General features: G+C 45.8%; 1 protein-coding gene across 1 annotated transcript in view; it reads right to left on the bottom strand.

Annotated features, from left to right (window-relative positions):
* The window catches only part of LOC123757574 (FMRFamide receptor), a 687359-nt gene that overhangs the window by 482179 nt on the left and 190911 nt on the right, over positions 1-14269 (bottom strand).

Genomic DNA, 14269 nt, shown 5'->3' on the forward strand with positions numbered 1-14269 from the left:
GTCTCACTATATGTGTCCTGACTGTAAACTAAGCCTTGTGGGTCTCACTATATGTGTCCAGACTGTAAACTAAGCCTTGTGGGCCTCACTATATGTGTCCAGACTGTAAACTAAGCCTTGTGGGTCTCACTATATGTGTCCTGACTGTAAACTAAGCCTTGTGGGTCTCACTATATGTGTCCAGACTGTAAACTAAGCCTTGTGGGTCTCACTATATGTCTCCTGACTGTAAACTAAGCCTTGTGGGTCTCACTATATGTCTCCTGACTGTAAACTAAGCCTTGTGGGGCCTCACTATATGTGTCCAGACTGTAAACTAAGCCTTGTGGGGCCTCACTATATGTGTCCTCCTAGGATACAGCCCTAGCTACACCAGAGTCTCGATCTATTCTCACTGACTCGTTGCTAATCCCCGCTCATCCTCCTGTACAGTAACGATGAGCACCATAGTACATATACCGACTTACAACACAATTAGAAACTATTATTCGGCACTATTGAATTTAGACAAACCGGAAAAGATTTTATATTTATGTTGCAGAGACAAACTAACCTAACCTAACCTTCCTAGGCCTAATTCACAATATCTGAGGCCTAATATAGTACATGTGTGTACTATACTAGGCCTAGGAATATTTAAGTTTCATTTTTTTTTTTTTTGGGGGGGAGGGAAAGTGAACAGTACAGAATTTGACTATTTAATTACTTAATACGTCAATCTCTGTACTATGGAGCACATAGTTACAAAAAACAACTATCTAGGATATATATATATATATATATATATATATATATATATATATATATATATATATGCGGAAAATCCACAGAGAAATATGAAATGAGGTGAACGTTTCGGCTTTGTTAAAGCCTTTGTCAACACCAGACTGGAGTCAGTCTGGTGTTGACAAAGACTTTAACAAAGCCGAAACGTTCACCTCATTTCATATTTCTCTGTGGATTTTCCGCATAAAATGATCAGTGTTTTGTGATCGTCAATTGCATATATATATATATATATATATATATATATATGGGTGCTACCCATATATGGGTATGGTTCCCCATTCCCCCCTTACACCCCCTTCCCCCTTATCACCATCTCTTGACACCCTTGTTATTACCAGTTTAGGGAAAATGACTCGTTTAAAGCTCTATTATCCCGCCCTTGTCTGACCTAGCCTGCCGCACCTGTTATAACCTAATTACGAGGTAAGGGGGAGAAGGGGGGGGGGGGGACATTTCTTTTCCACATGTATATTGCTTCATTATACATATTTCTTGTGGCTGGGTTCTGGTGTGTATATATATATATATATATATATATATATATATATATATATATATATATATATATATATATATATATATATATATATATATATATATATATATATATATATAGCCGCCTAAGGGGCGGTAACTCTTCATTCTGTTATATTTTGGCTATTTTTTTCGGTAATGGTGGTGGTGTTGGCGGTAGAGCGACGGCCTTGCTTCATGCAAGTCGGCGTTCAATCCCCGATCGTTCAAAGTGGTTGGACAGCATTCAATTCTGCCCCCCCCCTTCCCCCGCCCCATCCCAAATCCTTATCCTGACCCCTTTCCCAGTGCTATATAGTCGTAATGGCTTGGCGCTTTCCCCCTAATAGTGCCTTTGGTTGTACTCCCAGGAATTTATGTTGGTAGTGACCTCGTGTAGTTTGTCGAGGGAAAAATCAGAGTACAGAAACAGCTAGATCATGTATAATATTACAAATATATTTACAAAGAAAAATATATCAAAGTAATATCAATTCAGTATTCAGGGTTTCCTGATACCCTGGTTCAGGAAAACCCTCGTCTGTTCAGTAGAGCTCCAGGTTGCAATCATTATATATAGCACGTCGTGGTATAGTCGGCTAGAGTGAGTGCGTGGGAACTCCCGCCGCTCAGGTTCGAACCCTCACCACGGCTCCTAATGACGTTCTCATTGTTGTGAGCCTCACCAGACTGTGATTACTTTTTATAATAATAAAGGTAATGGTAATTACCCCAGAGTCTAACAAGGCAGTGTATCTTACCATACCTGTATCTTACCATACCTGTATCTTACCATACCTGTATCTTACCATACCTGTACCTTACCATACCTGTATCTTACCATACCTGTATCTTACCATACCTGTATCTTACCATACCTGTATCTTACCATACCTGTATCTTACCATACCTGTATCTTACCATACCTGTATTTTACCATACCTGTATCTTACCATACCTGTATCCTACCATACCTGTATCTTACCATACCTGTATCTTACCATACCTGTACCTTACCATACCTGTATCTTACCATACCTGTATCTTACCATACCTGTATCTTACCATACCTGTATCTTACCATACCTGTATCCTACCATACCTGTATCTTACCATACCTGTATCTTACCATACCTGTATCTTACCATACCTGTATCTTACCATACCTGTATCTTACCATACCTGTATCTTACCATACCTGTATCTTACCATACCTGTATCTTACCATACCTGTATCTTACCATACCTGTATCTTACCATACCTGTATCTTACCATACCTGTATCTTACCATACCTGTATCTTACCATACCAGTATCTTACCATACCTGTATCTTACCATACCTGTATCTTACCATACCTGTATCTTACCATACAGTATCTTACCATACCTGTATCTTACCATACCTGTATCTTACCATACCTGTATCTTACCATACCTGTATCTTACCATACCTGTATCTTACCATACCTGTATCTTACCATACCTGTATCTTACCATACCTGTATCTTACCATACCTGTATCTTACCATACCTGTATCTTACCATACCTGTATCTTACCATACCTGTATCTTACCATACCAGTATCTTACCATACCTGTATCTTACCATACCAGTATCTTACCATACCTGTATCTTACCATACCTGTATCTTACCATACCTGTATCTTACCATACCTGTATCTTACCATACCTGTATCTTACCATACCTGTATCTTACCATACCAGTATCTTACCATACCTGTATCTTACCATACCTGTATCTTACATACCTGTATCTTACCATACCTGTATCTTACCATACCTGTATCTTACCATACCTGTATCTTACCATACCTGTATCTTACCATACCTGTATCTTACCATACCTGTATCTTACCATACCAGTATCTTACCATACCTGTATCTTACCATACCTGTATCTTACCATACCTGTATCTTACCATACCTGTATCTTACCATACCTGTATCTTACCATACCTGTATCTTACCATACCTGTATCTTACCATACCTGTATCTTACCATACCTGTATCTTACCATACCAGTATCTTACCATACCTGTATCTTACCATACCTGTATCTTACCATACCTGTATCTTACCATACCAGTATCTTACCATACCTGTATCTTACCATACCTGTATCTTAACCATACCTGTATCTTACCATACCTGTATCTTACCATACCTGTATCTTACCATACCTGTATCTTACCATACCTGTATCTTACCATACCTGTATCTTACCATACCTGTATCTTACCATACCAGTATCTTACCATACCTGTATCTTACCATACCTGTATCTTACCATACCTGTATCTTACCATACCTGTATCTTACCATACCAGTATCTTACCATACCTGTATCTTACCATACCTGTATCTTACCATACCTGTATCTTACCATACCTGTATCTTACCATACCTGTATCTTACCATACCTGTATCTTACCATACCTGTATCTTACCATACCTGTACCTTACCATACCTGTATCTTACCATACCTGTATCTTACCATACCTGTATCTTACCATACCTGTATCTTACCATACCTGTATCTTACCATACCTGTATCTTACCATACCTGTATCTTACCATACCTGTACCTTACCATACCAGTATCTTACCATACCTGTATCTTACCATACCTGTATCTTACCATACCTGTATCTTACCATACCTGTATCTTACCATACCTGTATCTTACCATACCTGTATCTTACCATACCTGTATCCTACCATACCTGTATCTTACCATACCTGTATCTTACCATACCTGTATCTTACCATACCTGTATCTTACCATACCTGTATCTTACCATACCTGTATCTTACCATACCTGTATCTTACCATACCTGTATCTTACCATACCTGTATCCTACCATACCTGTATCTTACCATACCTGTATCTTACCATACCTGTATCTTACCATACCTGTATCTTACCATACCTGTATCCTACCATACCTGTATCTTACCATACCTGTATCTTACCATACCTATATCTTACCATACCTGTATCCTACCATACCTGTATCTTACCATACCTGTATCTTACCATACCTGTATCTTACCATACCTGTATCTTACCATACCTGTATCTTACCATACCTGTATCCTACCATACCAGTATCTTACCATACCTGTATCTTACCATACCTGTATCTTACCATACCAGTATCTTACCATACCTGTATCTTACCATACCAGTATCTTACCGTACCTGTATCTTACCATACCTGTATCTTACCATACCTGTATTTTACCAAACCTGTATCTTACCATACCAGTATCTTACCAAACCTGTACCCTACCATACCTGTATCTTACCAAACCTGTATCTTACCAAACCTGTACCCTACCATACCTGTATCTTACGACTTCCTCTGGTGTACCACTTCTTCATAAGCTTTCCTCTCATCAGTTTATGCACAGTTACAGCCCAGCTTCTGTGCCAGGTAAGTCCCCCTACGGGCTCACCATAGCCCGTGCTACTTTCAACTTTGTTGTTCCCAGGAGCTGAATCTTAAACAACAACATTAGTTTATGTCGGTAATACCGAGCCGGAAGTTGTATTACACCACAAATCCTGGTTGATACCTGGTTGATACCTGGTTGATGGTGTTCTGGGAGTTCTTCTACTCCCCGAGCCCGGCCCGAGGCCAGGCCTGACTTGCGAGAAACCTATATTGTCGTCTCATTATCCTAATTGTGTGATATATAAATTGTGTCAATATCTATCTTACCGGGCTAATGGTAAACCTCTCTCTGGTTTACCTTATAAACTGTAAACCAAGTGTTATACTTTATAAACTGTAAACCAAGTGTTATACCTTATAAACTGTAAACCAAGTGTCACTCACTTTATGCCCAAAAAATATATACGTTTGATTTAGACTCTAAATCACACTTATTTCATTCAAAATCTAAATCAAAGGCCTGCCAGCAGCACTGTAATGGTATGTATTAGTTGTGAATAACGTTCCTGTGATAACGACACTCTACGTGCTCCTGTAATTGTCTAATGTAATTAATGTACTGTAATTTCAATGTGACGTTCCCAGCTCTTGCTCTTAGCAGTAAAGCTCTTGCTCTTAACTTATAACTCTTGACTCAGTAGTCTGCCAGCCGTCCCACGTTCCCCTATTCCGTCTATAATTAACACAAGTACTCCTCTATATCATATATAGAGAGTACTACTCTATATATGATATATAGAGAAGTACTCTGTTTTATAATGTCTCACCTCAGACTGTTAAGACTTTATCATGAAACTGCCAACTCCATCGGAGCCAATCTTGATTCTTCTCTAACTGGATTAGATAGCTTATCTCTGACACTGTGGCTACTACATGCGATATCATGTGATCACCTGTATCTTATTATCTAAGATAGCAACACGGTACCGCCATGATTACTTTTCGAGCGGCCATTTTGTTACCATGCACGAAAACATACTGTAAATTATCGTATTTAAGATAACTTAAGATAACCTAAATTGTCTTTTGTTATACACCAATGTTATCCTAGAGGAGAGGTTGTTAACCCCTTTTACCACTACAGACAAAAAAAAAAACTACAGACCTATAATGAATTAACCAGTATGTCATCATACCCCTCTTCACCAAACTGTCGAAGTCATTATCCTTAATACCAGCGGAACCTTTGGGCACCAGGGGCCAGATTCACGAAGCAGTTACGCAAGCACTTACGAACCTGTACACCTTTTCTCAATCTTTGGCGACTTTGTTTACAATTATTAAACAGTTAATGAGCTCCGAAGCACCAGGAGGCTGTTTATAACAATAACAACAGTTGATTGGGAAGTTTTCATGCTTGTAGACTGTTTAATAAATGTAACCAAAGCCGTTAAAGATTGAGGAAAGATGTACACGTTCGTAAGTGCTTGCGTAACTGCTTTGTTTACAATTATTAAAAAGTTAATGAGCTCCGAAGCACCAGGAGGCCGTTTATAACAATAACAACAGTTGATTGGGAAGTTCTCATGCTTGTAAACTGTTTAATAAATGTAACCAAAGCCGTCAAAGATTGAGGAAAGATGTACACGTTCGTAAGTGCCTGCGTAACTGCTTTGCGAATCTGGCCCCAGAATGACAGCAAAAGAAGTTAATAGCTTGTCCTTAACATATGGATAGATAGGAACCGAACAGTTGAAAGAAAAACATGAGGATACTGGTCGACGACCGGGCCGCGGGGACGCTAAGCCCCGGAAGCACCTCAAGGTAACCTTCTATCATATTTATTTATAGAAAAACAGTATATCACAAACACACGAGCAATCTGCAACTAATGAAATTTTTGGGTGTTTTTTTGTGCAATAAAATCATGAAACTGTGACAATCTATATCGATAACGTTTATCATTAATTTTAATCAACAACATTTCGTTAAATTGTCTAGGGATTCGAGTCCCATATCCCAATGGTTTGGTTACCATGGGATATGGTAAGCAAGAGGGTATATGGTATACCTCTTGGGGTATATTCCAATAGGTATGGTATGGAGGTATATCCTCACCCCTGACCCACAGTTAAGAACCTCTGGGTTCCAGGCGGTTCTAGAAGGTTCTAGACGGTTCTAGAAGGTTCTAGACGGTTCCAGACTGTTCTAGAAGGTTCCAGACGGTTCTAGAAGGTTCCAGACGGTTCTAGAAGGTTCCAGACGGTTCTAGAAGGTTCCAGACGGTTCTAGACGGTTCTAGAAGGTTCCAGACGGTTCTAGACGGTTCTAGAAGGTTCCAGACGGTTCTAGAAGGTTCTAGACGCTTCTAGAATGGAATATCCGAAAGATATCCATAACCATAGAGGCACTGGTGGAACAGTAACACACACGCCATTCCCGTCTCTACGGAAGGACTCCATAACGTCCAATATAACTCCACCTGACTCTTCTCGTTCACCACGTGTTAGATTATACATTATTTTCGCCTCTATCGCAGGACACCGCAAGATTCAATATCAACTCCCACGTGCGCACCACTTGTTGAAGACTTCAGCTCATATTTTTTAAAGGGTTAAATTGGAAATGAGGATAGGCTGGATTATTATCCTTTACGCCTCTAATTATTCTTGGCTTCACGAAGGCAGTTCGTAAGATTTAGTTGCTAGCCTCTTCCTTGTTGACTTCCTTTATTGCTGACGGCAATGGTTTTGGGTTCTAAGAGATGTGCTCAGATTGCGAGGCTTCTGTGAGGTGTTTTGTAACTCACAGAACACTAAATTACTCAGAATAATAACTGCTTCAGTGATTTTTATGGTTCTTGTCTTGAAAGGCAAAGGTTATCATGTCTTGAGGGTTAAAGGTTATCATGTCTTGAAAGTTAAGGGTTATCATGTGTTGAAAGTTAAGGGTTATCATGTGTTGAAAGTTAAAAGTTATCATGTTTTGAGTCAATGGTTATCATGTCTTGAAAGTTAAAAGGTTTTCTCTCACCCTGACATTCTTACATCTCTCTCTTACTCCCTCCTTCTCTCTCTCTCTCTCTCTCTCTCTCTCTCTCTCTCTCTCTCTCTCTCTCTCTCTCTCTCTCTCTCTCTCTCTCTCTCTCTCTCTCTCTCTCTCCCTCCCTCCCTCCCTCCTTCTCTCTCTCTCTCTCTCTCTCTCTCTCTCTCTCTCTCTCTCTCTCTCTCTCTCTCTCTCTCTCTCTCTCTCTCTCCCTCCCTCCTTCTCTCTCTCTCTCTCACTCCCTCCTTATATTCTACTTTCTCTTTTCAAATTTTTCTTCCCACTTTAATCATAGGGATATTTCCTTTGTCATTCTCAAAAAGTAAAAATCAGAAACCTTTTGTTTATTTGTCCATAAATCAGATTCGAATCAAAATAAGGAGTTTGTTACAGTGAATCCCAGAGGGGCTGATCAGCTTCCTCGGACGCCTGCCTGCCTGCCTGCCTGCCTGCCTGCCTGCCTGCCTGCCTGCCTGCCTGCCTGCCTGCCTGCCTGCCTGCCTTCCTGCCTGCCTGCAGCAGCTTGCTGACCTTTGCTGAGTCTTTCCAATATCTCCACCTTCCGCTCTTCGTGGCTAATATTTTTTATTTATTTTTCCAGATATTTGAAATAACGCTTATGCTACTGTACATATTCCAGCCCCCTATACTGTGGTTTATCTACCACTATCTACCACGGCGCTATGTACTACGGCAATATCTACCATATGTAACCACAATCACAGCCACAACTACCACTATCCTCACTACCACAGCCACCTGACCAAACTTGATTGAATTCTATGTTAGGTTCAATGAAATGAAGCTAAGACTGCATCTTCCTAGACTACCAGATAGCTTCTGATAGAGTTCCTCAGAAACTGCAAATGCCTAAGATAACGAGACAAGCATGGATAACGGGAGAGACATTGACACTGGTAAAAAAGAGTACCTAAACGACAGGAAACAGTCATAGTCAGTGCGGATATGTCAAGACTGAAGAGGAATGGATAGTATGGCTCTATTTCATCGGACCGCTCCTCGTTTTCAATTGATGTTAACGACCTATCAGAGGAAGTGAATTTTCACATGTCAATGTTTGTAGATGTAACGCTAGTGATGAGAGTAAGATCCCTCCTGATCTTCCAAACACCCTGACGACATCCGCCCCTTCAAAATCTCCTTCAAAATACCTTCAAAATCTCCTTCAAAATACCTTCAAAATTTCCTACAAAATACCTTCAAAATCTCCTTCAAAATACCTTCAAAATCTCCTTCAAAATACCTTCAAAATCTCCTTCAAAATACCTTTAAAATCTCCTCCAAAATACCTTCAAAATACCTTCAAAATCTCCTTCAGAATACCTTTTACCACCCCAGAAAACAATGGGCTCTGCCTCTATCCCTCCCTACCCTCCTGCCTCTCTCCCTCCCCCTACCTTCCTACCCTACAAATACACCCCCACACAACGTATCTCACTGAATTCCTAAACCCATTTATATCGGCGCTTCCCCGCGGGTACTCTACTGCCTAGATATTTTGTGTAGACGCCCATGGGCTTAACCATTCTTTGTCCCCCCCTTGGTGATACATGCCCCCTCCCCCCTCCCTCACTGGGGCGCTCCGCCCCCTCACTACCCCCCTCCGAACTAATTCCCGCTCACTCTGTTGTAGTCCTTTTAAAGCTCTCAATTACCACTGCGTCACACCACCTTGATTTTGGCATTCATTTGGGAAGGCCTTTTGTCTTGTATGAAACATCGCGTTGGTCCTGGTACGCGGCTCGTGTGAAGGTTAGAGGTCAAGGGGTCAGTCCAGCGGTCACATGACAGGTCAGGGGTCAGTCCAGCGGTCACATGACAGGTCAGGGCCCGTCCAGCGGTCACATGACAGGTCTGGGGTCAGTCCAGCGGTCACATGACAGGTCAGGGGCCCGTCCAGCGGTCACATGACAGGTCAGGGGTCAGTCCAGCGGTCACATGACAGGTCAGGGGCCCGTCCAGCGGTCACATGACAGGTCAGGGGCCCGTCCAGCGGTCACATGACAGGTCAGGGGTCAGTCCAGCGGTCACATGACAGGTCAGGGGCCCGTCCAGCGGTCACATGACAGGTCAGGGGTCAGTCCAGCGGTCACATGACAGGTCAGGGGCCCGTCCAGCGGTCACATGACAGGTCAGGGCCCGTCCAGCGGTCACATGACAGGTCTGGGGTCAGTCCAGCGGTCATATGACAGGTCAGGGGCCCGTCCAGCGGTCACATGACAGGTCTGGGGTCCGTCCAGCGGTCACATGACAGGTCAGGGGCCCGTCCAGCGGTCACATGACAGGTCAGGGGCCCGTCCAGCGGTCACATGACAGGTCAGGGGTCAGTCCAGCGGTCACATGACAGGTCAGGGGCCCGTCCAGCGGTCACATGACAGGTCAGGGCCCGTCCAGCGGTCACATGACAGGTCTGGGCCCCGTCCAGCGGTCACATGACAGGTCTGGGCCCGTCCAGCGGTCACATGACAGGTCAGGGGTCCGTCCAGCGGTCACATGACAGGTCAGGGGTCCGTCCAGCGGTCACATGACAGGTCAGGGGTCCGTCCAGCGGTCACATGACAGGTCAGGGGTCCGTCCAGCGGTCACATGACAGGCCAGGGGCCCGTCCAGCGGTCACATGACAGGTCTGGGCCCGTCCAGCGGTCACATGACAGGTCAGGGGTCCGTCCAGCGGTCACATGACAGGTCAGGGGTCCGTCCAGCGGTCACATGACAGGTCTGGGCCCGTCCAGCGGTCACATGACAGGTCAGGGGTCCGTCCAGCGGTCACATGACAGGTCAGGGGTCCGTCCAGCGATCACATGACAGGTCAGGGCCCCGTCCAGCGGTCACATGACAGGTCTGGGCCCGTCCAGCGGTCACATGACAGGTCAGGGGTCCGTCCAGCGGTCACATGACAGGTCTGGGCCCCGTCCAGCGGTCACATGACAGGTCAGGGGTCCGTCCAGCGGTCACATGACAGGTCAGGGGTCCGTCCAGCGGTCACATGACAGGTCAGGGGTCCGTCCAGCGGTCACATGACAGGTCAGGGGTTCGTCCAGCGGTCACATAACAGGTCAGGGGTCCGTCCAGCGGTCACATGACAGGTCAGGGGTCAGTCCAGCGGTCACATGACAGGTCAAGGGTCAGTCCAGCGGTCACATGACAGGTCTGGGCCTGTCCAGCGGTCACATGACAGGTCTGGGGTCCGTCCAGCGGTCACATGACAGGTCAGGGGTCCGTCCAGCGGTCACATGACAGGTCAGGGGTCCGTCCAGCGGTCACATGACAGGTCAGGGGTCCGTCCAGCGGTCACATGACAGGTCAGGGGTCCGTCCAGCGGTCACATGACAGGTCAGGGGTCCGTCCAGCGGTCACATGACAGGTCAGGGGTCCGTCCAGCGGTCACATGACAGGTCAGGGGTCCGTCCAGCGGTCACATGACAGGTCAGGGGTCCGTCCAGCGGTCACATGACAGGTCAGGGGTCCGTCCAGCGGTCACATGACAGGTCAGGGGCCAGTCCAGCGGTCACATGACAGGTCAGGGCCCCGTCCAGCGGTCACGTGACAGGTCTGGGCCCCATCCAGCGGTCACATGACAGGTCTGGGCCCCGTCCAGCGGTCACATGACAGGTCTGGGCCCCGTCCAGCGGTCACATGACAGGTCAGGGCCCCGTCCAGCGGTCACATGACAGGTCTGGGTCCCGTCCAGCGGTCACATGACAGGTCTGGGCCCCGTCCAGCGGTCACATGACAAGTCAGGGGTCCGTCCAGCGGTCACATGACAGGTCAGGTGTCCGTCCAGCGGTCACATGACAGGTCTGGGCCCCGTCCAGCGGTCACCTGACAGGTCTGGGCCCCGTCCAGCGGTCACATGACAGGTCTGGGCCCCGTCCAGCGGTCACATGACAGGTCTGGGCCCCGTCCAGCGGTCACATGACAGGTCAGGGGTCAGTCCAGCGGTCACATGACAGGTCTGGGCCCCGTCCAGCGGACACATGACAGGTCTGGGCCCCGTCCAGCGGTCACATGACAGGTCTGGGCCCCGTCCAGCGGTCACATGACAGGTCAGGGGTCAGTCCAGCGGTCACATGACAGGTCAGGGCCCCGTCCAGCGGTCACATGACAGGTCAGGGCCCCGTCCAGCGGTCACATGACAGGTCTGGGCCCCGTCCAGCGGTCACATGACAGGTCAGGGGTCAGTCCAGCGGTCACATGACAGGTCAGGGCCCCGTCCAGCGGTCACATGACAGGTCAGGGGTCCGTCCAGCGGTCACATGACAGGTCAGGGGCCCATCCAGCGGTCACATGACAGGTCAGGGGCCCGTCCAGCGGTCACATGACAGGTCAGGGGTCCGTCCAGCGGTCACATGACAGGTCAGGGGCCCGTCCAGCGGTCACATGACAGGTCAGGGGTCCGTCCAGCGGTCACATGACAGGTCAGGGGCCCATCCAGCGGTCACATGACAGGTCAGGGGTCGAACCAGCGCCTCGTCACATACCGAACACATTGGAGGGTAGAAATAGCCTAAGATACTCCATCCCTTTGAGATGTATTTCTTTCTTGTCTCAATAAACATACTTAACACATGATGCATGACTCAGACTCGAGGAGGTCGATCTAACTATAGTTAGGTATAGAGCGTCGGTCTCGCATCATGCAGGTCGGCGTTCAATCCCCGACCGTCCAAGTGGTTGGGCACCATTCCTTCACTACCGTCCCATCCCAAATCCTTATCCTCATCCCTTCCCAGGGCTATATAGTAGTAATGGCTTGCTGCTTTCTTCTGATCATTTCTTTCCTTCCTTTCCCCCCCTAGACGCGTGAGCCTCAGCTCTTGGGTCCCCACCTCCATCCCACACCGTCATCTCCTTTGATCTCCTTTCTCTCTGTACCCGATACATCTCAAAGCTCATTTGCATATCTCAGTCTCCCTCCTCTTTAAGACATCAAAGCAAATATTTGGATTGAAAGAAAAATCCATAAATCCGTTTAAAAGCTCCTCCCAGCCAGACAAGGGCGGTGACGGAAGCTGTTGGGCAGGTGGCAAGACAGGCCTTCACTCTCGCTCTCCCTGTGTATATATATATATATATATATATATATATATATATATATGTGTGTGTGTGTGTGTGTGTGTGTGTGTGTGTGTGTGTGTGTGTGTGTGTGTGTGTGTGTGTGTGTGTGTGTGTGTGTGTGTGTGTGTGTGAGAAAGCTGCATGAACGCGCAAGCCATAGATCACTAAGAACTCTTTGACCCGGCCAGGATTCGAACCCATGCCGTCTAGGACCCTCACCCCCCCCCCCCCCCCCCCCCCCTCCTTCCTTTGTGTGTGTGTTTTTTGTGCTTTATTTTTAAATTGTACTTTTTTATTTTTTGCATGTTTTACTTTTTTTTTTAGTCTGTCGTAGCATGTTACTTTTATTTATACCTTTTTAAAATGTATTTTTTTTTATATTTTTGCATGTTTTAACTTGTGTTTTCTTTATAAAAATGCTTTATTCTCACGTTCTGATCGTGTCCTCGACGAATTCCTGCTTATATGTTTTTTTATTATCATTTACATTCTTCTCCTCCTCCTTCCTTCCTTTCTTCCATCTTCTACGCTTTCCCCCTCCTTCTCCCCTCTTCCTTATCTTTATCTTCTTCTCCCCCAATCTTCCTCGTCTTCCTACATCCTTCCAATCCTCCTCCTGCTCCTGCTCGTGCGCCCCGCTGCACCATTACCCACCATCAAACACGTTCTCGCGACTAATTTAAATATCGCACACCCAACAAGACGATCTAATTCCCGGGTAGAATGATTTGAATACCATTCCACTACGGTATATATGTATATATATTTTCGCTATTCATTTATACATTTGATTTTTTTCTTCCCCATTTCCGTCATTTGGTGATTATTTTTTGTTTGCATTGACAGTTGATGTAAACATCAGTATATGTTTATATTATTGCGGGGGGTCGTGCCTATAGCCTCTCACACACGCCTATAAACACTCCCACGCCTATAGCCACCACTCCCACGCCTATAGCCACCACTCCCACGCCTATAGCCACCACTCCCACGCCTATAGCCACCACTCCCACGCCTATAACCATTCCCATGCACGCCTTACCTCCAATACCAAATCTATTATCTGAATAATTTCCCAGGGCGATCGAAGCCTGAAACTCCCCCCCCCCCCAAACCCCCTTCGGACTATAGAGTCAGGTGCTAGGAGATGGCCAGTTCGTCTCCTAGCCCAAGCCTAGCAGTTCAGGGCTGTGAATAATGACCGGGTCAAGAGGATACGAACCAGCCCAGCGGTGCTACCTGACTTCTTGCCAGGCCCCGTTCAACACTGTCTTACAAACCCCCCGTCGCAAGGATGTTCACCTCTCAAGATATTCACAGTGTTTCATTTAATCTGCGAGTCTCGGTATATAATGAGTACTGGGAAGGATTATATTTGGCTACTCATTACGAGCGTCATTGTAACCATCTTCACTGCA

Source organism: Procambarus clarkii, chromosome 19 (assembly GCF_040958095.1).
Source record: "Procambarus clarkii isolate CNS0578487 chromosome 19, FALCON_Pclarkii_2.0, whole genome shotgun sequence".
Taxonomy (NCBI): Eukaryota; Metazoa; Arthropoda; class Malacostraca; order Decapoda; family Cambaridae; genus Procambarus; species Procambarus clarkii.